The 26,967-nt window shown below is 41.8% G+C and overlaps 1 protein-coding gene across 3 annotated transcripts in view; it reads right to left on the bottom strand.

Moving 5' to 3' along the window:
- KIAA1217 (KIAA1217 ortholog) overlaps positions 1–26,967 on the bottom strand; it is a 767,824-nt gene that overhangs the window by 584,386 nt on the left and 156,471 nt on the right. The window lies entirely within an intron of this gene.

Raw genomic sequence — 26,967 nt, 5'->3', positions numbered from 1 at the left:
CTGCAGGTTTCAGAGGAGTGTGGCTCCGACGACCTCTGGGTTTTGCACTTCTAGCTCCCTGATTTCGGCTGTGAAATGATAAATTCCTGTTGTTTCACGCCACCCAGTTTGTGGAACTTTGTTATGACAGCCCTAGGAAACTAAGACTGTGGTTAAATAAAAATATTAGGAGGAGACGGGTCAAGTCAAATGAGCAGACATTTATTAAATAAAAAATAATTATCACCAGCAATAATGGTTTTTATAATTCGAACACCTACTCTCTGCATTTTTTCAAACATGACTTTATTTAATCCCTACAGAAACTTTTAGATGTGTGCATCATTAATTCATTTTGCAGGTGAGTAATGGATGACAAGAGCTGCTTCATAACCTACCCTAGTCGCAACTAGGCATGATGTGGCTGGGATTTAAACCAAGTCTTTCTCTAACTAAAGCCTGTGCCCTCCCCTCTCCTTTGGCCCCACCCTACCTTCTCCCCACGAGGCCCTTGGCCAAGCATTTGTTGGGTTTCCCAGATGAACTCACAGTCACACAGTCTTCCTGCCAGTCAGGAGCATCTACCTCAGCGGGGGGACAGACCCCCGGGGATTTTACAGACAGACCAACATGAGCCCTAGGGTATTAGTGCATTCTCTCTACTAAAACTATGCAAAACATGCTCTGTGAAAGTTCTTTCTTTCTCAGGTAAACAGGTTTTGTTTATCCTACATGGATATTGAATGAACACCTTTATCAATATGGAAAGTTCTGTGATATGAGAAAAATTCTCCATTGTTTGGGGACATCTCATACATCACATCCTCGGTTCCTGGCCAGAATCACTCACCAACACCCCAAACATTCCCTGGAAGCAGTATTGTCCCCACTGAGAACCACCACATTTGTGGATTATGAAATCAATTTAGTTGGTGGCAGGAAGGAAAGAAGGAAGGAAGGGAGGGAGGGAGGAAATAAGACTAGAAAAATCAGAATATCAAGTTGTATTGCTCCTAGTAAAGTGTAAGTATTGTTTTATGAAACCTTTGTGTGTTTTACTGAATGTGATATTTGTGTGTGTTTGAGTAAACGTAAAAGATACACATGCACACAAACACATTCATACACATCTCTAAGTCAGAAAAGGTTAGACAAAGACTTGGTTGTCTGAACTCTCTGAAGCCTGGATTAAACCATAAAGCTCATTTTTCATTCAAAGGTTCTGTGCAGTGTGAGAAGGACAGACGCAATTCAATAGAGGATTTAAGGGCAGTGCTCAATTTATATATTTAAAATGCTCCATTGGGGGACAAAGCTACCAGAGTGATGGTCAATTATGGAGCAACAGTTATTAAGTCAATTTGAGTATACAGTACTTTCTAATCCAAAATTAGACTTGAAAATTCAAGTCACACATACAAAAAAGATGCTCCAGCTTCATTAGTAATCATGGAAATGCAAATTAAAGCCATAATGAAATTTAATTTCATAACCACCAGATTGGCACACATCAAAATTTCTGATAATATCAAGTATTGGCAATGATGTGAAGCAATAAGAACTCTTACACAGGAATGAAAATTGAAATTCTGGAAATCCATTTAGCATTATCAAGTAAGGCTAGAATGCACATACCCTGTAACTCAGCATGTCCCTATATTTATAGTCTAGGTTTAGACTTTAAGAAAAATCTTGCCCAGGTATCATGAACATGGACAGCTGAACAAAATTGTTCACAGGGGCACTGCTTGTAAAGTATGACAAATAAAAAACAAACAACCCCCCTCCAAAAAGCACCAACCCTGGAAACAACTCAAGGCCCATAAAGAGCAGAACAGATAAATGAGCTGTTAGAATAGTTATGTGAGGGAGTGATACACAGCAGTGAAAATTAATCAGCAATAGCTATACACATCAACATGGCATCCCCCAGGAATACAAAGTTCAATGGGTAAAAAGCAAGTTGCACTAAAACAGTTAAATACCTAGGAATAAATCTAACCATGGATATAAAGGACTTGTATACAGAAAACTATAAAACATTGTTAAGAGAAGTAAAAGAATACCTGAATAAATGGAAGGATATTCTATGTTCATGGATTGAAAGACTAAATATTGTTAAGATGTGAATCCTATCCTAAGCAATTTATAGATTCAAAGAAATCCCAATCAAAATTCTAATAACGTTCCTTGCAGAAATGGAAAACCCAATCATCAAATTTATATGGAAAGGCAAGCTAAAGCCACCTTGAGAAAGAATAATAAAGTGGGAGGACTCACAATTCCTGATCTTAAAACTGACTACAAAGCCACAGTAATTAAAATAGCATAGTACTGTGTCACAAGGATAGACACATAGACCAATGGAATTGAACTGGGAGCTCAGAAATCAATTCTCTCATTTACAGCCAATTAATTTTTTTAAAAATTAAATTCAGCTTTATTTAGATATATTCACATACCATACAATCATCCATGGTGTACAATCAACTGTTCGCAGCACCATCATATAGCTGTGCATTCATCACCCCAATCTATTTTTGAACATTTTCCTTACACCAGAATTAAAAAAAAAAGAACACCCACATCATTCCCCCATCCCATCCTATTTTTCTTTTAGTTTTTGTCCCCATTTTTCCACTCATCTATCCGTACTGGATAAAGGGAGTGTGATCCACAAGGTTTTCACAATCACACTGTCACCCTCTGTAAGCTACATTGCTAGACAATCCTCTTCAAGAGTCAAGGCTACTGGGTTGCAGTTTGATAGTTTCAGGTATTTACTTCTAACTACTCCAGTGCATTAAAACCTAGAAAGGGTTATCTATATAGTGCATAAGAATGTCCACCAGAGTGACCTCTCAACTCCATTTGAAATCTCTCAGCCAGTGAAACTTTACTTTGTTTAATTTTGCACCCCGCTTTGGTCACAAAGATGTTCTCAATCCCATGATGCCAGCTCCAGATTCATCCTTGGGACTCGTATCCTGCATTGCCAGGGAGATTTACACCCCTGGGAGTCAGGTCCCATGTAGGGCGGAAGGCAGTGAGATCACCTGCTGAGTTGGCTTAGCTACACAGAGAGGACAGCCAATTGATTCTGATAAGCAGGCAAAGACAACTCAACTGGGAGACAATAGTCTCTTCAAAAAATGGTGCTGGGAAAACTGGATCTCCACTTGCAGGGAAAAAAAAAAAAAAAGGAGGACCCTTACCTCAGACCATATACAAAAATCAATGCAAAATCAATCAAAGACCTAAACACAAGAGCCAGAACTATCAAACCCTTAGAAGAAAATGTAGGGGAGAATCTTCAGGAACTTGTGTCAGGCAATGGTTTCTAGACTTTACACACAAAGCAAAAGCAACAAAAGAAAAAATAGATAAAAGGGACCTCATCAAAATTACAAACTTCTGTACCTCAAAGGATGTCATCATGAAGGTAAAATGACAACCTATACAATGGGAGAAAATATTTTGAAACCATCTATCAGATAAAGGTTTAATATACAGAATATATAAAGAAATTTTTCAACTTAACAACAAAAGACAAACAACCCAGTTTAAAAAAATGGGTAAAAGACTTGAGTAGACAACTCTCTGAAAATGATAATACAAATCACCAGAAAGCACATGAAGATGCCCAACATCACTGGGCTTTGGGGAAATGCAAATCAAAACCACGAGATACTTTCATACCCATTAGAATGGCTGCTATTAATAAAATGGAAAATAACAGGTGTTGGAGAGGATGTGGGGAAACAGGAACCCTCATTCACTGCTGGTGGGAATGTAAAATTGTGCAACCACTGTGGAAGACAGTTTGGCAGTTCCTCAGAAAGCTACGTATAGAATTACCATATGACCCAGCAATCCCACTGCCAGGTATAGACCCAAAAGAATTGAAAGCAGGGGCTCAAACAGATATTTGCACACTGATGTTCATAGCAGCATTATTCACAATTGCCAAAAGATGGAAGCAACGCTAGTGTCCATCAATCAATGAATGGATAAATAGAATGTGATACAAACATATGATGGAATATTACTCAGCTGTAAAAAGGAATGAAGTCCTGATACATGCACCAACATGGGTGAACCTGAAGACATCACGTTGAGTGAAATAAGCCAGACACAAAAGGACAAATATTGTGTGGTCTCACTGATTTGAAATAATTAGAATAAGCAAACCCATAGAGTTAGAATCTAGAATACAGGTTAACCGGGAATGGGGTGAGGATGGGGAATGGGAAATTAAGGCTTAAAATGGTGGTAACACAACACTGTGGACATAATTAACAGCCCTGAAATGTATTTCTGAATGTGATTAAAAGGGAAAATGTTAGATTGCATATATGGTAACAGAATAAAAAATTAAAAAAAAAAATCCACGGAATTACACCACACAGTGAACCCTAAACTAAACCAGGGACTTTAATAAATAGTACAGTTATAAAAATGTGCTATTATCAATTGTAACAATTGTTCCACACCAACGCAAGCTGTTAATTATAGGGTGGTGTATGGGAATCTCGCATTTTATGCAGGATTGTGCTGTAAACTCACAACTTCTCTAATAAAGAAAAAAACGCAAGTTGCAGAAGAAAATACAGGGTATAATTCCACTTTTATGAGATCAGACATATGCAAAACTTACCATATAATCATAGAGATACAAGCATTTATGGTAAATTATAATAACCAAAGTCATGATATTGGTGAAGGGCACATGGGAACCTTCAAAGGTGACAGCTAAATTCTAGCTCTTAGATTGGGAGATGGCTATGGTCGATGAGGGTATGTATATAATACATATATCTCATAGGTATACAAAATTTTTTTTCAGGCCAAAAAGCTGTGGTCTGAAAGCTGGAACTGAGATCAGTATGTTGGAGTATGGGGCGGAGAGAGGGGGACGAAGTTCCAGCTTAGAGAAGCCATTCTGCTTTTAATAAAGTTAGCATCAGAATATATGTGCAGCCTGTTCAATAAAATATGAGTCACCACTATTTTCTTAAACTCCCTTAGCAACGGGCAAGCATGGCACTGGAAGGTAGAGCCGAATTGCAGATGCTGTGGCAGTTTCTCTCTAAACACTTGCCATTAGCCAGACCCAAAATAGAATTTTACTTGAAAAGGGGAAATTTAGGATCAAGGAAAGAACTCTTTAAAAGAAAAAAACTACTTAAAAATTGTTTATTATTAAATACAATGTAGTGTCACTTATCATTTTAAGAAATGCACACCATGGAAGTTTAAAGCCTTTTTTCACATTTTAAAAAAGTATAACCTTGCTGATTTCACATGGAACAGTCATTCGTCCTCAAGTCAAATAAAACTAAAAAGCTTTGCCCTATTATCATTTCAAGTTCAACAGAGAACATGAGGGCTCCATGCTGCCCTTTCTCCTTCGTACCCCTCAGTTTCACGCAGCCCCAAGTGCCTACGTGTGAACACCCACATTACAGAAAGGACTTTGCACCCTGCCCCGGGGCTGACCAAACCCACCGGTGTTGGCAGCACCCAACCTCAGGCCCAGCCACCCTCAGAGAAGCTCAACAGCTGGAGACCAAAGGACAGTGTCACCCTGATGTCAGTGACCACCAGTCAAGCCTGGGGCAAGAGCAGGAAGACAAGACAGAGGCCAAGGGAAGCCAAGGGGAAATTAAACCAAACAGGTGTGGTTGAGACCATTTCAGCCATAGCGGGCAAGGTGGGTCGCTGTTACAGATGAAGGAACCAAAGGATCTGTTTTAGTTTATAAATAAAATGAGAATGAAGGATGTCGACGAGGACCCCAAGATCAAACGTCTGGTTTTGAGCTGACTTGGTCATCTTCAATCTGTTGTATCTGACAATAAATGGCAGCACTGTTTATAGCAGAACTTTTATTTTTGCCAATAGGATGGCTAAAATTCATCCTGATAAACAACTCAACTGCATGGCGGTCTGCTCCATACATTTACTTTCCAAAAATTCACTACTTACTTCAAAAAAAAAAGGTTATTGAAAAAAGTAGGAATATTCCTTTCTAGTATAAGATTTATCACAACTGTTTTCATCAAATTGGAGAGAGGCCAGCTAATAACTTAAAGCAGCAAAACTCCTAAATCTAAACTCCAAGATTTATGAATCAATAACTACCCTCAATCAAAGCTTCTTTGTACAAAGACTATTTTTACTTTATTCAACTCGGCAAAAAAATTTCATGTTTAAGGGAACCTCATGAATTTAAAAATAAAACGATAATGGAAAACATCTCAAGTTTAAAGAGCTTTTTGCAAAGAAGGCAAGTGTCATCCAGGTTGTGCTACGCAAGACTTTTCCTAAGGGATTAACCCAATCTTTAGGATTCTTCCCCCCAAAACAACCTGCTATAGCCCTTGATTCAGTGAAACATGAGTTTATCATTAAGCTCATGAGTCACAAGTCTTCATCATCTTGCATTATCCACTGCCTGATGGCCCAAAGATATTAAGAGGCCAAAATGGAAATCAGGTATGTGGTGGACTGAATTGTGCACCCCAGTTTGGACATGTTCGTGGTCTTTATCCACATCCTGGTGGGTGTGAACCCACTGTAAATAACACCTCTTCAAGATGACACTTCAGTTAAGGTGGGGGCCAAATGAATGACATTGGGCTTTAATCTGGATTACCGGAATCTTTACAGAGAGAAAGTCAGAGAGAGAGAAGTCATGGGGAGCAGCTAGAAGCCAACAGTCAATGGAAGCTGGAAGAGAAAGGAGAAGATGGTGCCTTGTCCTTTGCCATGTGACAGAAAAGCCAAGGAACCCCAAAGATGGCCGGCCAGCATGACGATGGTGACCCCAGGAGGAACAAGCCTTCTAGACTCTGAAACGTGAGCCAGTAATTTCCTGTCATTAAGCCCATCCATTGCATGGTATTTACTTTAGCAGCCAGGAAACTAAAACAAGATATGACTTACCAAAGAGTGAAATAGCAACATAATGGTCCACAGGAAGAATTCTGGCCACAGCCAGAAGCTGAGGCATTGCAATCTGGGAAGGACTTCCTTGGTTTGGGATGAGGGTAGGGAAAGAAAGAGGGTAGGGATATAGCAAGAACCCCTCACAGCACGTGGAGTGGGTGTGCCAATGAGAGCACAACAAATTCATTCAGAAGTCCTTTTTCACTTGTTGAAATAAAATCTAAAGGTGTGCCTAATGTAAATTAGATGATGTGGATGATGGTTATAAAATTAACAAAAACAACAACTAGTTATCGAATGGACAAAAACGATGTAAAGAGAGTAAGGAAATAAGGAGCTATCTGCCTTGGATTCATCTTCTACTTCTACCATGTGCGGAAACCATGTTATGTTTAATGGACCAGAAACCAGCCGGGTCATCGATGACGGCATTAATTATTTTACATTGTGGGCTCATTTTTTTTTTTTTTTGATTTCTATCAAAATTATCAACTGACACTTCTTTTCTTTTGTTTCCAACAAATGACTCTCTCAAACTCATGAATCTTGAATAAAATTTAAAAGGTAAGCCAACATTATGAAAAGACCTTTACCACCACAAATGAGGTGCACTGTGCCAATCGTCCACTTGAGATTTCCCCTTGCTGGAGGACATGAAAGCTGATGCTTAATGCGTGTCGTTAGTAACTCCTAAGTCAAAGGCTGATTTAGCCTGCTTCTGTTACATGGGAGGCCAAGGTTCATCGGCAGATTCTAGATCTGAGGCAAGCAGACACCAAAGATGAAAGGTGCCTTACTCTGTGTTCCAGATGTACCACAAAACTCAGCAAGTATCGCACTCCCTGCATCCAGTGGATAAATGGGAACAAAAACTAAATGAAAAATAGGGTGGGACAGGGGGATGATTTGGATGTTCCTTTTTATTTTTATTTTTTATTCTTATTCTGATTCTTTCTGGTATAAGGAAAATGTTCAAAAATAGATTGCGGTGATGAATGCACAACTGTATGATGTTGATTGTACACCATGGATGATTGTATGGTATGTGAATATATCTCAATAAACCAGAATTAAAAAAAAAACTCAGCAAGTGTGTTTCGGGGCCTAGAGATAGCCTTCCTGCCTACCGTAATGATATTTTATTTCTATTAGTTGAAGAAAGCAGATTAAAGGGAAAATCTCACAAAAGATATTGTTTGTCTAAGCATTACCCACAATTTCATAAAAGAAGCCTTCACATATAGTATTACCTGACAAGAAGCATTTAAAAAGGAATTTCCAAGTTGAACAGATATTAAAGTATTTAGTGATGTTTCTCTCTTCTTCAGTTTCTGATTAAGAGTTTGTGGAAATGAATGACATTTACTTTCCAAATACCATAAAAAAGGAATAAAAGATACCCATTATAATATGTAAAATGTTTGATGTTTGTTATTTTTGTTTTATTTTGTCACCAGGGTTAGATTCATGAGTATATATGTTTAGGAATATTTGCTGCAAGTCTTGAGAGAAAAACTGACATGCACTTGGATAAAAATTCAGGAACACCTCATACTAAGAAACTTTGGAGATTTACAAACTGAAAACAATGAGTAGTTGATACCTAGCCTTGTAAATGCCACAAATTATTTATCATTCACAAAATACAGCAGCATACATTTTAGGTTGACTTTTCCGGTGGTTTCCATTTTGAATCAAACAAGAATGCAGAAGGAAACTTTTTTAAATTAATTGTAATGAGAATAGAAAATAAATAAATAGTTCTGAGAAAAGAAGAATAACTTAAAAGTAATGGATAAGAGAAAATTAACACCTGGAGGTTAAGGAAAAGGTAGATAAAAGGAATTTATAAATGTATTTAGAGACCTCAACTTCTCACCTCAACGGGACCAGGCCTCCTTCCATAAACAACTACATAAAATATATGGGGCAGTAATTTCTAGGCAATGGACATGAGGAAGTATAAGAATGAGATCCCTGAGAGAAGAGAAACTCGTGAGGTGGACCCCACGATCACCTGACGCTCTCCGAGACAGTCTCCTGACATCAGCATAGGTGGCTGGAACCCAGCACAGCACAGCATTTCTCCTCATCTGAGGAGGGGAAGCCCAGAGTGTGGGGTTGCTGAAGCTGCTGACACCCCCATAGCTGGGTCCTGGAGGAGAAAGAGTGGCCAGTGTGTGAGAGAAATGGGTCCAGACGTCTGAGTCTGTGTTTCACCCAGAATTGGGCCACTCATGCACAGAGATACACAAGACTTACCAGAAAGCAAAAGAGAGATGCTGCCATCAAGCACGGCTGGGAGACTCTGAGGTTCTGGTCCAGACAGAGTAGAGAGAACTTGGTAATACCCACCCCCATACAACATTGACTTGCAGAGACAACAGAAAGGCTACAATTTAGAATAAAGGACATAAGCTAAATGAAATCTAAAATCACATCTCATCCAGGTCCACAGGAGACAGAGTTTGGAGACCTGTCAATCTGAAAGGGCTCAGGAAACACCTTGGGCCTTCCAAAGACCCAAACTGAAAAAGTATAAAGAAGCATAACACAAGTTCGGTGTGATCATTCAGAAATGGAACTGCCTGCAAAATCCCAAACCAATGAACTTCAGAGAAAGAAAACAGAATCCAGTCTCTGCAACATATTATCCAACATTTCCAATATACAAGCAGAATTTTCTGAACATGTGAAGAGACAAAAAAGAAAAAAAAAATGGCTCCCATTTTCAAGAGAAAAATAATTGATAGAAACAGGCCTTGAAGCCAACCATGAGTTGAAATTAGTGGACTTGAAGAAGATTTTATAACTATATTCAAGAACATAAGGAAAAAATGGCCATAATAAGTCAACCGAGGAGGACTATCAAAAGAGAAATGGAAATTATATTTAAAAAAGGAAAATCTAGAACTGGACAGTGCAATGACAAAAAATGAAAAAAAAAATCATTAGATGAGTAATTCACAGAAGATTGGAGATGGAAGAAGAAATGTGCTGGTGGAGTTAAACGGGTCAGCAGAAATTATCCTACATGAAAAACAAAGCCTAAAAAGATGGAAGTAAAAAACAAACAGCTTTCAAGGGACCTAGGGAACAATAGCAAACAGCCTAAAAAAGTGTAATTGGAATAACACTAAGAGAGTAAGAAAGGGCAGAAAAAATGTTTCAGGAAATAATAGCCAAAAATATTTCCCAATTTGATTTTAAAATATTGATAAACATATCCAAAAAAGCTTAGCTGCTCCAAGCAGGCTAAATATAGAGAAAACCACACCTAAGAATATCATAGGCAAACATCCATGATAAAGGGAAAATCTTGAAAACAGCCAGAGAAATAAGAATACAGGGACATGATGTTACAAATGATGGCAGTCTTCTCAGCAGGACAGAAAACAATGTGAGAATATTTTTAAAGCACCGAAAGAAAAATACTGTCAACCCAGAATTCTATCACTAGTGAAGATAAGCGTCAAATACAAGAGTGAAATACATACATTTTAAGATAAATGAAAACCATAAGAATTAATCCTAACAGACCTAAAGGATTTACTTCAGGCTGAAGGGAAATGATACTAGATAAAACTCAGAACTGATGAAAAGTGATGAAAACTCAGAACTAAAGAGCAGTGGGTAAAAGTGAAAGACTATTTTTTCTTCTAATTTCTTTAAAAGACAACTGTTCTAGCTTGCTAATGCTGCTGAAATGCAAAACACCAGAAATGGATTGGCTTTTATAAGGGGGGTTATTTGGTTACACAGTTACAGTCTTAAGGCCATAAGGTGTCCAAGGTAACACATCAGCAATCGAGTACCTTCACTGGCTGATGGCTAATGGTGTCCGGAAAACCTCTGTTAGCTGGGAAGGCATGTGGCTGGCGTCTGCTCCAAAGTTCTGGTTTCAAAATGGCTTTCTCCCAGGATGTTCCTCTCTAGGCTGCAGTTTCTCAAAAATGTCACTCTTAGTTGCTCTTGGGGCATTTTTCCTTTATCTTCTCTGGAGCAAAAGTCTGCTTTCAATGGCTGTCTTCAAACTGTCTCTCATCTGCATCTCCTCTCTCGGCTCCTGCGCATTCTTCAAAGTGTCCCTCTTGGCTGTAGCAAGCTCGCTCCTTCTGTCTGAGCTTACATAGTGCTCCAGTAATTTAATTCAGACCCACCCTGAATGGGTGGGGTAAAACCTCCATGGAAATTATCCAATTAGAGTCATCACCCACAGTTGGGTGGGCGCATTTCCATGGGAACGACCTAATCCAAATGTTCCAACTTAGTCCCCACTAATATGTCTGCCCCACAAGATTGCATCAAAGATAATGGCATTTTGGGGGACATAATACATTGAACTGGCACAACTGCCTGTTTAAAGCAAAAATAGTATCACTGCAAGAGATGGTTCATAATGTATATAGAAGTAAAAGAAATGAAACAAGTGTCAACACAAAAACTTTTCTATAAAATTCACAGTAGCTTTAGTCATAATATCCAAAAACTGTGAATCACCCAAATGTCCCCCAAAGGTGAAATGATATACAAATTGTGATATATTCATAAAATGGAATACTAATCAACAATAAACAGGAATAAACTAGTGATACAGGCCACAAAGTGGATGGATCACAAAAGTACCATGTGAACAAAAGAAGATAGACAAAACAAAGTAAGTATTGCCTGACTCCAATTATCTTACACTCTCAAACAGGGAAAATTAATCAATAGCAATAGAAATCATGTCATTCATTGTTGGGGGTAGAGAAAGGTGGTGGGTTGATTGAAAGTTGCAAGAGGGAGCTTTCTGGGTGATAGAAATGTTCTATATCTTGATTTCGTTGTTGGTGACACAGGGTTATACAAAAGGGGTGTCAAAAGGAGTTTAAAAAAGGGTACATTTTACTCTACGCAAATTGGACATCAATAAAGTGTATTTAAAAATTTCCAAGAAGAGGCTTATTTGCAAATTAGCAGAACTACTTTTGCACAAAAGGTACAAAAGGCATTTGAAACAATTTGTTTCCTAGTCCTCCTCATCTCTTCTGCTTTTTGCATATTTCTTTAGCTTTCTAAATCCAGATCCTACGAAAAAGTCTAGGTGGATGTTATGTGTGAAACGACACACTAAATGTTGCCTCTAAAGTTCCAAATGAGGAAAGACAGTTGTAGAAGCATGATAAAATATACAACTATCAATTCAAGACTGGTATCTCCCACTACTTTCTTCCAAGAAAGAGGCAAAACACAGCGATGGCGATCAAATGCAGACGGGAAGAAAGGAATGCAGCCAAAGGTCTATCCTAATTTCAGTCCTTGCGTCCTTCTTGAGGGTTACTGAATGAGGTCAAATTAGAGTTATGCTCAAGGGTCTCAACAGAGTGCCCAGGTTTACTGCCAGAAAGGCCAAATCTGGTCAAACGGGCATGAGAGAGAAGCTGGTGGTGCTCATTCCTGCGCACGGCTCAGACATCTAACGGAAGAGAGATGGAAATGTTTGGGAAGCTACCAAAAGTGATCTCAAACTTGATCGCATTCTGTATGCAAATGGTAAAAATCTGCTAAAGATACAACAAAGACATTACATTGCCCTCTATTTACAGAGAACAAGGTTGCCTGTGAAGAAAATCTAAGAAACGGACCAAAAATGTATGAGAATAAGTAAGTGGATCACACAGAAGCACCAAGAGAATTGTATCATATGAGATATGTACTAAATACTGGCCAGTAACAGGATATTTATTTCAGACCTTCCAAAAGTAAATAAAATCCAAGTTATTGGTAACATTTCTTCGATTTAAAAATTTTCAGCTTCTCTTAGACAGCAATCCCTTCTACATCTTCACAAAAGCCAGAAGAGAGAGATTTTCACTGAAGAGAAACCAAGAAAATGTGACATAAAATATAACTAAAAATGACAAATGAATCCTTCTACAACCTGAGTGTAATCAGAATAGACAAATTTGGGGGCTGGCTTCTATTCGTGGAGATAATTTGCTTTTCCTCCGTGACTGGGTATTGACCCCTCAGGACAAGGGTTTGAAAAGACTGACATTCTTTAGAGCACAGATTCTAACTTATCCTAATGGTTGCCTACAGCAGTGCTGCTTGCTTTTCTTTTCTTTTTTATACAACTCTTTGTTATAAGAACATCAGTAATGGACAAATTTCAAAAGAATGTGCTTTAGAGACTAAAAACCACCCACAGCATTTGCACAATGTATTTTCTGCATCCGTATCTTGTCTTAAACATAAACACATATAGAATACATTTTTTAGAAATACTCTAGCATCCTTTATAGAATATGAACATCAAACAATGACATGAGATACTATTATCCTTTTGTTTTTCCAGTTGGGGAAACTGAGGCATAGAAGGGTTTAATTGTGTCCTGAAGTCAAAGAGTTTGAAGATGGCAATGCCAAATTCTAAAATCTAGGTTGCCAGTCTCCTAAACTGTTACCCTATTAAACCCAGCCAGAAATATTTCAAAGGTAAAACTTCCTTAGGAAAGACCCAAATCTCTGATGTTATTTATAGGCTTAGAGAAAGAACACAGTATAGGCATGTTCCTATTTGCTGATGCTGCCATTATGCAAAATACCAGAAATGGATCGGCTTTTATAAAGGGGGTTTATTTGGTTACAAAGTTACAGTCGTAAAGTGTCCAAGGTAAGTCATCAACAATCGGGTACCTTCACTGGAGGATGGCCAATGGTGTCTGGAAAATCTCTGTTAACTGGGAAGGCAGGTGGCTGGTGTCTGCTGATCCTGGGTTGTGTTCTTTTTTATTATTATTATTTTTTATTTTGAAATAAATTCAAAGTTATAGGAACAGTTGCAAAAACAATACTAATCCCATACAAAGAATTCCATCATACCCTGACCCCCCTCCCCCGACAGCTCAATCCACCAACTTTAACATGCTGTCACATCACTATTTCTTTCCCTCCCTATCATCCATCATCTATTGCTCTGTCTTCTGAACATATGAGATCTAGCTGCACACATCCCTGAACATACACTATAATTCACATATACACTTCCCATGAACAAGAACATTCTTTTATTCAATCCCATTAAGCGCAGCTACGAAGTACAAGAGATTCAACAATGATACAAAGCTTACATTCTATATTTCCTTTACCTTAATGTCTCAACTGTGTCCCTTTGAGCCACCTGTACTCTATCCTCCAATCCCATCCAAGTTCATCCTTGGCATTCAATTGTCATCTATTTAGACTTTTTTTTTTTTTTTCAGTTGTGGAAACATATATATCGCCTAAATCTTCCCATTCCACCCCCTCCCTAACCTTTCATTAGTGGGATTAATCACATTTAAAATGTTGTAATGCTCTTTCCCACCATCCATTACTAGAAATTTCCCTTCACCTCAAACAGCAACTCCACACTCATTTCTTAACTCCCCATTGCCCCTTCCCCCATTTCTCTTAACCCAAACTCTACATTTCATCTCTATGGTTATATTCTCTGATAATTTCTTTGTGTTTGCTGTGGGGGTTAAAATTAACCTCTTAAATCCATATCAATCTTGTTTTTTTTTTTTTGATACCACCTTCACTTCAATAGGACACATAAACTATGTTTCTATACTCCTCCATTCCCCCACCTTTATATAGTTGTCTAAAATAACATATTTTACACTTGAGTTCAAAACCACTGATTTGTCATTAGAGTTCATGTAATTTATATCATGTAGGAAGTAAATAGTGGGGTTACAGTTCAAAAATTATTGACTTCTATTTGTATTCCATTGTGGTTGGAGAATGTGCTTTGAGTATATTCAATTTTTTTTTTTTAATTTCTTGAGGCTTGTTTTATGTCCCAGCTTATGGTCCCTTCTGGAGAAAGATCCGTGATCACTAGAGAAAAATGAGTGTCCTGGTGCTTTGGGATGTAAGGTACTATATATGTCTGCTAAAACTCTCTATACCTCTTTCTCCTTTCTTTGTTTCTCTGTTGGTAGGCCTCCCTTTAGAATCTGAAGTAGGGCAGGTTTTTTATTGGCAAAGTCTCTCAGCGTTTGTTTGTCTGTGAAAAATTTAAGCTCTCTCTCGAATTTGAAGCAGAGTTTTGCTGAATAAAGTATTCTTGGTTGGAAGTTTTCCTCTCTCAGAATTTTAAATAAGTCATTCCATTGCCTTCTTGCCTCCATGGTGGCCACTGAGTAGTCACAACTTAGTCTTACGTTGTTTCCTTTGTATGTGGTGAATTGCTTTTCTCTTGCTGCTTTCAGAACTTGCTCCTTCTCTTCAGTATTTGAGAGTCTGATCAGAATATGTCTCGGAGTGGTTTTATTTGGATTTATTCTATTTGGAGTTTGCTGGGCATTTATGCTTTGTGTATTTATATTGTATAGAAGGTTTGGGAAGTTTTCCCCAACAATTTCTTTGAATACTCTTTCTAGACCTTCACCCTTCTCTTCCCCTTCTGGGACACCAATGAGTCTTAAGTTTGGACGTTTTATTTTATCTATCGTATCCCTGAGATCCATTTCGATGTTTTTTATTTTTTTCTCCATTCTTTCTTTTGTTCTTTCATTTTCTGTTCTGTGGACTTCTAGGACACTGAGACGTTGTTCAACTTCCTCTAAACTTGTATTGTGAATATCCAGAGTCTTTTTAAATTGGCCAACAGTTTCTTTTATTTCCATGAGATCTTCTATTTTTTTATTTACTCTTGCAATGTCTTCTTTACGCTCTTCTAGGGTCTTCTTTATGTTGCTTATATCCTGGGCCATGGTCTTCTTGATGTCCTTTAAATCCTTTGCCATGTTTTCGTTCCTCGATTGTAGTTCTTTGATTAATTTTGCTAAGCACTGTGTTTCTTCCGATATTTTGATTTGGGAGTTTGGAGTTGGATTCTCCATATCGTCTGGTTTTATCATATGCATTAAGATTTTCTGTTGTTTCTGGCCTCTTGGCATTTGCTTTGCTTGATAGGGTTCTTTCAAGTTGTAAAAAAAAAGATACTGATCTAATTTTTCAGAAACACAGTTTGTTGGCATACACTTTAACTAACCAGCAGCTGGTGTCTGCGAGTCACCTATATGCCTCTAGTCAGTTCTCCCCAACTCTGTCTCTGTGGTGTGTGGGGGAATGATTCTTGTGGGGTTCAGTTGGAGAAATCAGTTTGGGTGTGTTGCTGGAGCCGTCCGCCCTGAATGTGGGGCGTGTGTATGGGTGGCCAGGGAGGAAGGGCAGTTTTAATATTCTAATCCCCCAGGTTCCCAGAGATTCAAGGCCACCACAAGAGTCTAAGCCTTCATTTCAGTTTTGCCCCAGATTTTCTGTCACTGACCCACATACCACTGGCATTGACACAGAATCCCTGGGTTTTCCAAGCGGGCCTCCCTTCTCAGCTGTGATCTTCCAAGACCTCTGCTGAGGGAAGGCTGTGCATGTTGTCCCTCAAGCTAAGCCCTAGGCCGCTGGGCCATGCAGGGACGCTGTCTGCCTGATGCGAAGATCAGCCTATAATTCTTGACTGGTTTAAGTTCTGAATGAAAGGCAGGCAGTAAAGCTGGGCCCCACCCCTTTCCTCTTTAGAGAAGATAGACGCCTTAGGGGGAGGTCATTAGCATTTCAATGGTCTCTCTCTACCTGTGCTACACCTTTGTCTGGGTCACAGAACTAGGAATTCAAAATGGCTGAGGCTTTCTCCACTGAGTTGAAAAAGGAACAGAGCTAGTCCGAGGAGACCCTCCAGCTTTCCAAGGTTAGTCATCACCCAAAGCCTCTGTCTACTTATTGGGGATTCGCACCACATAGTGAGCAGTTCACACTCGCTATTTAAAACCTCAGTTGGAGCTCAGCTGAGCTATATTCGCTTGCTGGGAGAAAGCTTCTCTCCGGCACCACGAGGCTTTGTAACTTGGGCTATGGGGGAGGGGGTCTCCCGATTTGGATTCGCAGTTCTTACTTACAGATTTTGTGCTGTGATCTTGGGCATTCCTCCCAATTCAGGTTGGTGTATGATGACTGGATGTTCACGTCTGTCCTCCTGCAGTTATTCTGGATTATTTACTAGTTGTTTCTGGTTTTTTTTTTTCAGTTGTTCCAGGGGGACTACTTAGCTTCCACTCCTTTCTATGCCGCCATCTTAGATCTGATCCTGGGTTGTGTTCTAGCTCGTCTCTCAGCTCCTGTGCATTCTTGGCTGCAGCATCTCCTTCTATCTGTGAACTTTTTTATAGGACTCCAGTGATTCAATTAAGACCCACCCTGAATGGGTGGAGTTAACACCTCTATGGAAATTATCCATTCAAAGTTCTCGCCCACAGTTGATTGAGTCAAATATCCATGGAAACACTCAATCACAGGATTCCAACCTAATCAACACTAACACATCTGCATCAAAGATTCCATCAAAGAAAATGCATTTTGGGGGACATAATACATCCAAAACAGCACAAGGCAAATACTTTCTCTATTGATAAAGTAATTATGGAAGTTGATTCCAAACTTCAGAGCAACTCACATTCTTGCTATGCATTCCTTTAAAATAAAATTCAAAAATCACAAAAGTTCCCTAGCTCCTAAAGCCTTAGAACTAAATTATATTTGTAGGGAAAAGAAATACTTCAAAAATATACTGCAGATCTTGGCCACCCAGTCTAAAGGAGGGTATATTAGTCACAGAAGACAGGTCCCCTCAGGTAATGGGTTCGTTTGATGTGAACCTGAGTCTCTGTTGTTTCTGGCCCGTTCAGGTGCCTTGGATAGAAGTTAGCTGCTTGGCTTTCCGTGATTGAAGCCATCAGAGAACACAGCGAACTCCTCTCTGCTGCACCCTAGCGAGCTTGCTGAAGATGACACACGTTCCCCCAACTTCCTGGGCTGCCCGCCCAAGCTGGGAGGGCCGCTGGCCTCAGCCTGCCAGGGCTCCTTCTGCAGTTCCTCCTCCTGACCCAGACTGACACTGAGCCTCTGTCCCTTGGGAGAGGCCCTGGCTGAAAAGCATGAGCTGGGGGTGGGGAAGACTCCCCCAGGTGCCTGGAAGACACTCCTTTCCAGGAAAGGAGGCACCAGACTTTCTAGGAGAGTAAAATCTTGTTTTCCCTTCCCAACGTGAGGATGCCCATGAAGACACCCTAAGAATTAGCCAGAGGGTGGTGCTTGGTGCTCAGGGCTACTGGAAACGTAGAGGGGTAGTCACCAATGCTTTGGGGGGATGCTTCGTAAAGACTGGGCAGATGAGGATGATTCATCCACAGGCAGCTGCAGGGTCTCCAGCCGGGTGAAGGCACGACCAGCTCAACCCTCCCCGGGCTGATGCAAGAAGACATGCACTTGAATCCCAGACAGCCAACGCGCTTCACGCTGGTGAGGTGATTACAGGAAGGAACCACTTTGCTGGGCATCTTTTCCACAAATGATCTGCTGGGTATAAGTAGAACCGTGGTTAATACTCAAATGAGTTGAAGGACAACTCAGTCCAGACCTGATTGGGGAAATGGGTCACAGAAGCACACAGCTGCACAGGGCTGGGCCGATACGTTGATTTCCTTCCTCCGTCGCTCCATCATCAATTGTGTCAAGCACCAGCTGACCACTGCGTGCCGTTTCCACCACGTGCGGCTGTGCTCGGTTCAGTTCAATGCATATTTATCAAGTACCCTCCACGCACCTGTGATGGACGGAAGCTGTATGTACCCTAGAAAAGATCATGTTCTTAAATGTAGTCCATTCCTGTGGGTGTAGACCTACGGTGGGTGGGACCTCTTGATTAGGTTCCTTCAGTCGAGGCATGTCCCAGGTGGGTCTTAATCCTCTTACTGGAGTCCTTTAAAAGAGGACAAAAGAAAGAAGAGAAGCTCAAAGAGACAAGAGAGACACTTAGAAGGACACAGAGAAGTGAAGAGTGACAGAAGCTCAAAGGCAGAATACACAGGAAAAAGCCCCGGAGAAGCTCAGAGAGGAAGCCACTGGAGCCAGAAGCTGGAAGCAACAAAACTCGGGAGAGAAGGGAGAGACCAGCTGATGCCACCACATGCCTGGCTGTGTGACAGAGGAGCTGTGGATCGCCAGCAGCCAGTCTTCAGGGAGAAAGCATCACCTGTTGATGCCTTGATGTGGACATTTTCATGGCTGCAGAACTGTGAGCTTGTAAGTTAATAAATCCCCATTGTAAAAGCCAACTCATTTCTGATATTTTGCTTTTTGTCAACTTCAGCAAAATAAAACAGTGCCAAACACAGAGCCAGATGCTAAAGATACAAAGATGAATAAGATACTTTTCCTCACAGTCTTCAAAGGAGCTGGTAAGAGATGCATTTGTCATCTCAATTTGCCTCCAAGATTGCTTCCTTCTCAGGCTCTCCCTTGGGGAGGCATCTCATCTTCAAATCTACTCTCCATCACTGTCCCAGCTAGAGACTACAGCTTGGGAACTTAAAACGGTACACAACGAACTACAAAACTCAAAGGATGTTTTGTTGGCTTGGCTGGAGGAAGTAGACCTACCTCCCTCCAAAATCAGCAAAGGAAACAAATGAAGGAAAGACGGGTGTGGAAAGATGAGATGGACAGTCAGGAGGGCAGGTGGCAGGGGTGAGTCACCCCAAGCACATCGGGTTCAAGTTCAACTTCCAGGCCACGAGCTGAGGACTGCGTGCTAGAATTACTGAGTGACTGAAGGCCCACAGGGGGTCACAACAGGGGAGCCCTCCAGCTCTCCTGGGCACAGGAAGCTGACACACGAGCTGCCCGGAACAAAACCAAAGGCTGTGGCCAAGGAGGTATCCACTGGAACAATTCCTCTAAAGCTACTGTGTAGCAGTGCCCAGAAGAGTGAAATGAGAGCGGCACCTGGAAAAGCGGGAGATTATGAGCTATAGTGGCTGGATTTTATCTTTCCCTAGATAACGGTCTGGCTACTGGTGAGAAAAAGGCCTCCCTACCTTGAAAAATCAATTTGCTCCTGAGACTATTGAACGGATGGTGTATTACTGAGCTAAATTGGCTTAAAAGGTGAAGGTGACATGCCCGCAGGCTGTGGTGTGCCCGCTAGCCGCTCCAAGAAGGGACAAGCCGACGGTCGCTGCACTGAATGCCCACTGCCCTGCCTGGGGCAGGCTGGTTTCCAGGTCACTCAGGCTGCGGAGCAAGCCAGAGGGGTAATGACACTTTCTTTTTTACACAGCGACCAACACTCGGGTACAAAGTTTGTTTTGTTTCTAAGCAAGGGGCAAGCATCCCCCCAGCCCCATCCCAGTATTTTTTATTTTAGAGAAGTTGTAGGTTTACAGAAAAGTCATACAGAGTTCCCGTCTACCCATCTCTATTACGAACATTTTGCATGAGTAGGGCACCTTTGTTATAAGAGATGGGAGAATATTATTACAATTTTACTACTAACTATAGTCCATAGCTTACATTAGAGTTCACTGTTTGTATTGCACAGTCCAATGGCTGTTGTTTATTTTTATTCTAAATAACATATAAACAATCTAAAATTTGTCCTTTTAACCACATTCAAATATATAATTTGGTGCTGTTAATTATGTTCACAATATTGTGCCACCATCCATTACCATCCATTACCAAATTTTTTTCCATCACCCCAACCAGAAATTCTGTACCAATTAAGCATTAAGTCCCCATTCCCTACCACCACCCTGGCTCCTGGTAACCTGTAATCTAGTTTCTGACTATGAATTTTCTTATTCTAATTATTTCATTTCAGTGAATTTATACATTTGTCTTTTTCTGCCTGGCTTCCGTCACTCAACTTGATGTCTTCAAGGTGCATCTGTGTTGTCACATACATGCATTATTGCATGGATAATACTCCATTGTGTGTATGTCCCACATTTGGTTTATCCATTCATCAGATGATGGACACTTGGGCTGCTTCCACCTTTTGGCAATTGAGAATAATGCTGCTATGAACAAAAGTGTGCAAAGACCTGTTTGAGTAAGGACCAAGCTTTGAAACCTAGAAACCAGAGTTTTGATCTTGCCTCGTACCCTCCCTCTAGGTCATCTGCCTAAAGCCACAGAGGGAGTTGGGTCTTACTGGACCTGGGACTCCCTTCTCAAGTTCCAGGCTGGGGTGCAGACCCAGGAGCCCTCAGTGCAAGGACGCGTTGCCCCAGAAGAGCAAATGACTCCTTGGTTGGCCCCTGAAGTGACCATAACAGCCCAAGGAGCACAGGCGGCCCTTGCTTAGGACTTCCGATGCTTTCATTTGCTAGAAAGGCAAAAAGGAGCGTGAGCGGAAGAGGCTGTCACTCTAATGCAATCCTCTCCGGGTGACAGAACCACATGGCTCACTGCTCTAGGAAATTCCATCCTAAGCATGTCGAGTCTCCCACTGCAATTCACAGTGGCCCTAGCTCATAATCTCTTGCTCGTCATCTCCACCCAAGCCTGGGCAGGTTATTCTCTATCAATTTTTTAATTGTGACATCAGCCACATATTTTCACTCTTTAACCCATTTTCCTGAAGAATCACACAAATGTTTTCCCATCTGTATGATGCCTCACAGAGGGGAGAATTTCTAAACATGTTTAAACCCAAATGGAGGCAGGAGACCATGTGATACTCAGCTCTAGAAATGTCGCTGGGCGTTACCTCTCCAAGAGGCTATTTGCCACTTTGAGTGGGGAACACAGATAAAGTTCTGCTTTTACTTCTTTTTCACTTTTGTGACAATTTGTTTGGTAATTGCCAATAAATGAAAAAATAGATGAGCAAATACAGAAATAAATAAAATGGATACAAATTATTCCCAGATGCTATTCCAAACAAAACCAAACATAAACCAAATGTGGGGAAGAATTGAATCACGTTTCCTGACAGCCACTCAATGGGTGTGTGTGGGGTGAATTCTACGTGCCTGGCACCCCCTTCTGCCTTCCTCACCAGTCACTGCATCCCAGTTCCCCTTGGCCTCTCTTTGCCCTTATTCATGGGTCTGCTTTAGAGAATGTGTGAAGAGACCCTCCTTGATTTGATCTGTCTGATCTTCATGCCACCATCCTTTTGGACACTGCTCCTCGAAACTGCCATTCTTTGAGACTTTGGAGGGTGGATGGCCCTCCGGGATCATCACACACACAGAATGTCCACTACACAACGGAAGGTTCTGGTTTGGCAGCACTGCCACTGTTGTCTATACAGAATTTGAATACGATATTGCATTTTGTCCAGATGATTTTATTGAAATGATGGGACAGCAGAAACATGAAAGCTCTGATGCTGATAGAAGCATCAATTATTTAACAAAACAGCAAGTCTTTAGCCTCAACTGAACACTCATCAGAAATAAGAAGATCTCACTGATTATGAAGGAAACAACAAATTCAAGAACACATCCTGAATACAGAACTATACTGTTGAAGGTTGTAGGTCAAATGTTACTAGGGATTTAAATTTTTTATTTCTACAGAAACAGAAATCTCTTATAACATAGAAGTCTAGTTTTTGATTTTCCCACATTTCATTTTTCCTGTCTTCGGGAACACATTCTGTATGTGAATGGAGGATAGCCTGTAGTTTTCTACAGCAATGACATTATGTGCTATAGGCAGATGATGTACTAATTTTGTTGAAAACCTATGACTAAGCATAGTAGCTCATGGCAGATGTCTGAGTAGAGTCACTGGAGGAGTGGGTGGGTAACTGAATCAAAACCACCTTGGAAGCTCATGTGGGTCCAGACTGACCTAATGTGAAGGTAAGAGAGTGGACAATGAGCCTCGACGCGAGAACCTTAAAGCAATAGTGAGTGCTCTCAGCTGGTTCTTGGCCACAAGGAAGATGCCTCAGGGGGACCAACAGTGCCAGTGGGTCCAGACCAAGAGATTGAGCTCAGGAGAAGACTGAGGCCATGAAGTTCCCGACCCGAGAAACGGAAGCAAACCTCAAGTCATCTCGTTCTCACTGGGGATTCTGTAAACCTCAAAATCGTGGGGCTCTTTGTATGTGTTTTATTTTAAATGTATTCAAAATTGCACTTGAACTTTGATGGTGGTAGAAGTCACAACGTTTTGAAGGGCAGAAGGAGGCAACCCATTTTGCAGAATTGGAGACCATGTTTTATCCTAAAGAAAAAGATAAACAACACAAGTCCACACCTGTGACTTCCCACTTGTGATGATACTTTGGTGGGCAGAGGTGGGGGGAAGGGTGGGGTGAGGGAGTGGTGAAGAGGGTGGGGGTGGGGGCTCCGGCACCAGGCATCCTGGAATTGTCGGGAAGGAACACAAGCCAGGAACAGGTGAGACATCTGGAAAGTGACTTGGCTGCAAGGCTGTCCTGGCAAAGGACAGTTGACCACGGGCCCTCCATGCCCGATGCGGAGGCTGAAGGACATCAGGCTACTTGCCCAGCCAGGAGGGCAGCCACGGAGCCAGGCTGCCAGCTGCCCTCTCAGGTCAGTGGAGTGAAGGGTCAGTAGATGCGGTTATGGAGGAACCAAATCCCCATTAACATACAGAAATTCTGAAGCGTAACAGGCAAAATCTTATCAAAGCCAAGCATTCTACAGCGTTGGCATCAGTCTCATATAACACAATTTTATCAATTAGATTCTAGAAAAGTGTTTTGTTACCCGCGATGAGTCCCTTTTCAGCAATTTAGCAAAATTAAAGTGATTTACAAAATAGGAAGAGAGAAACACTATTTTGTTAGTCATTTTCCCAAACCACTGGGTTTACAAAGAAACATACATATTTAAAAAGTGCTCAGGATAGTTTAATTCTGTCCTTGGCAATTTATTACTTTACAGGAGACAGATTACTGAGACGTATTCTAGCAGTCGCTAATTGTTTTTAGATTACACACTAATATATTCATTTCATAATTGTAAGTGAAGGGATGCATGCTAATGTTCAAAGCTGTGGTCCTTTTTGCATAACTTAACTAATTTTAATGGTTGAAAACTTAATTAAGAAGATTCAAAGCGAAACCGGCTTTGTAATGACTATGCTTACCTTTCATCAAAATAGACGGGAGTTTCATGCTATAATGAACAACTGGAGCCCTGACTTCAGCAGTTTGGGACCCCACCCAGGACCCCCAATCCTCGAATCCCACCACCCCTTCACTCTGCCTCACCCCCCACCCCCGGCATCCTCACTACACCAACCGAGTGTACATCGCCACTGCGTGAACATGGTAGGGCCTCTCAGTAGGGCCTCTCATAATCAGAGGATGCACACAGCTTCCGCTCTCAGGCCCAGCCTTCCTGATTTTATTCACCTGGAAAATTCTCCACCCTAGTTAAATCCTACCCCCTGCCCCTCTGCACCTGGAGAACAAGGCCTAAGGGGGCTGGCAAACACCATCCCCTGCGCTGTTGGCCTCACATCCAACCCGGGACCCTTGAACCACCATGGATTCTGTGTTTCCACGTCCATTTTCCTTGAAGGAAACTTCACACTTTCTCCTCAAACCTCTAATCCCTTGGGGCAGACTGAATTATGTAGCCCCAGAAAAACCTGTCCTTAATCTTAACCAATTCCCGCAGGTGTGGACCCACTGTCAGTAGGGCCTTCTGATGAGGCCACTGCAGTTCAGGTGTTGTCCAACTGATTCAGGGCGGGTCTTAATCCTACTACTGGAGAGAGAAGCCCTGGGAAGATGCCAGAAGGCAATGGAACCCGGAGGAGAAAGGAAAAGACACTGCCATGTGCACTGCCATGTGACACAAAAGCCGATGACTGAGGATGGCTGGCAGTCAGCTCCAGAATGCTAGTCTTCAGGCAGAAAGCATCGCCTTGCGGATGCCTCGGTTTTGGACTTCTCCTAGCTTCAAAACCGTGAGCCAATAATTCTCACTGCTTAAGTCAACCCATTGCGTGGCATTTGTTTTAGCAGCTGGGAAACTAGGACAGTCCTCCTAGCCACGCCCGCCCCCATCCAAAGGCCTCGCTTCCCACTTCACTGAGAATGCAGGAGCATCAGAAGTGAATGTCCTTTAACACCTGGCGCCATATGCACCTGCCCCCCTGCAAATGTCCCCTGTACTCAGCCCTTCCCTTCTGGTGGCATGGAGCAAATGACCATACTCCCATCCTAGAAGAACATCCATTGCACCCACGTTCCACAATTCCCTACCCAAGGGGATTGTTCAATTCTGCCTTCTCTCTTATGTCATCATGTCCCCCTCTCTACTGGAATGTTCCCATCATTTCCGCCTCTCAGTGTTAGCATGCCCTGGACTCTGTCTCAGGACTTCTCAACTCTAGCCACACTCACTCCCTACGTCAGATATACCTAACCCAGGCTGCACACAGGAATCAACTGGGAGATTTCTAAAATTACCTGTGTCTGTAAATCTCTGCAGACCAATGAAAGAAGTCCTAAGGGTGGAGGTGGGTGTGCTGGTTTGAATCTGTTATGTACCCCAGAAAAGACCATGTTCTTCTAATCCATTCTTGTGGAGGCAGATCTAGTGTGGGTGGGACCTTTTGGTTAGGCTATTTCAATTGAGATGTGTCCACCCAATTCAAGGTGGGTCTTAATCCTTCACTGAAGTCCTCGATGAGAGGATAAAAGGCAGATAAACAGGAGAACATAGAAAGAAACACCCAGACCCATGTCAAGAGAGCCACTGAAATGAGAGCCCCATAGAGAAGAACCAGCAGACATCACCATGTGCCTTCCCATCTGACAGAGGAACCTCAGATGACAGCAGCCTTTCCTCAGAGAAGGTATCTTTCTCTTGATGCCTTAATCTGGACATTTTCATGGCCTGAGAACTGTAAATTTGTAACCTAATAAATCTCCACTGGAAAAGCCAACCCATTTCTGGTATATTGCATTCTGGCAGCTTCGGCAAACCAAAGCAGTGGGCGTCGGCTGAGCATCACTGCCCTTGACGGCCTCATCCAGCCTCACCTAACAGAGGCCCCCTCCAGAGTGGGTGTTCATCCCAGCCCTCGCCCCCGAACTCCACACTTGACTACCCAACTGCTTACTGGACACAGTTGCCTTATAGTTATTTCAAACACTACAGCTCCAAAGCAGAATTCCTAATTCCAGCACCCCCAAACTTCCTTTTGCAGTCTTTGCCACATCAGGAGATGACAACTCCATCCTTCAGCTGCTCGAGCCAAAACTCTTGAGTCATTGCCGAGTCCTTTATTCTCTCATACCCATATCCAACCTGAAAGAAAACTGTCTCATGCCAACCTCCAAAATAGTTCAGGAACCAAATAGTTCTGACCCCCCTGAGACCGAACCCCCACCCTTTCCCAGGCAGGCACATCCCTGCCCCCTCATTTCCTCCAATTTCCTGCCCAAATGCCATTGACTCAGCGAGGCCTTCCCTAACCACACTGTTCAAATCAGGCCCTTCTCACGCCGCACCTTATCCCTGACGTCATTTTCTTTAAGCCACTGCACTTTTCACAGTCTGACAACCACATCTTTCACTGAGATGTTTATTAATTTTGTCTCTCTCTTACAGGACACACTCCAAGGGGCCCGTGTCGAGCCCTTCTGTGACCCGCCACCTGAAATAGAGCCTAGAACAGGAGCGGAGCAACAGTCAGTAAATACGTGCTGAATGAATGATCGAACCTTTTATTTCCTTGCCAACCAACCCCTCTGGAAATAAAATTATGTCAATAAATCAAGAGAAAAACAGTGTGATCATTTTAAGCAAGAAGGAAGAGTTGACCAAAGCTGCAGGTGGGGATTCCACCTCTTGCGGCTCTCTGCTGGTTTGACTCAGCAGATAAAACATCTTGGCGTGTAATCATGTCTCAAAAAAAAAAGAAAAAAAAAAAGAAGCATTTGAAGCACATGCTATTTCAATATAAATCATGTCTGGGTTTTATCAAGCAGGGATCTGACTCAATGTCTTGCGCTGCTCAGAGCCAAGCTGCCTCGTGAGTCAGCCTCTTGCCGCAGAGCCTTCCTGCCAGGAAGACAGGCTGAGGGCATGTGTGCCTCTTTGCTGTGACAACACATCTCTGTCACCCTGTAATTTCCCTGCACCTGCTGTCCAGGCAGCTGAACCGCGGGCTCCGGGTGAGCTGGCCCCGTGGTGTCTCCCTGGGGGCCTGACAAGAAAC

The sequence above is a fragment of the Choloepus didactylus genome, chromosome 5 (genome assembly GCF_015220235.1).
Source record: "Choloepus didactylus isolate mChoDid1 chromosome 5, mChoDid1.pri, whole genome shotgun sequence".
Classification (NCBI taxonomy): Eukaryota; Metazoa; Chordata; class Mammalia; order Pilosa; family Megalonychidae; genus Choloepus; species Choloepus didactylus.
This window is presented reverse-complemented; position numbering and strand designations above follow the sequence as displayed.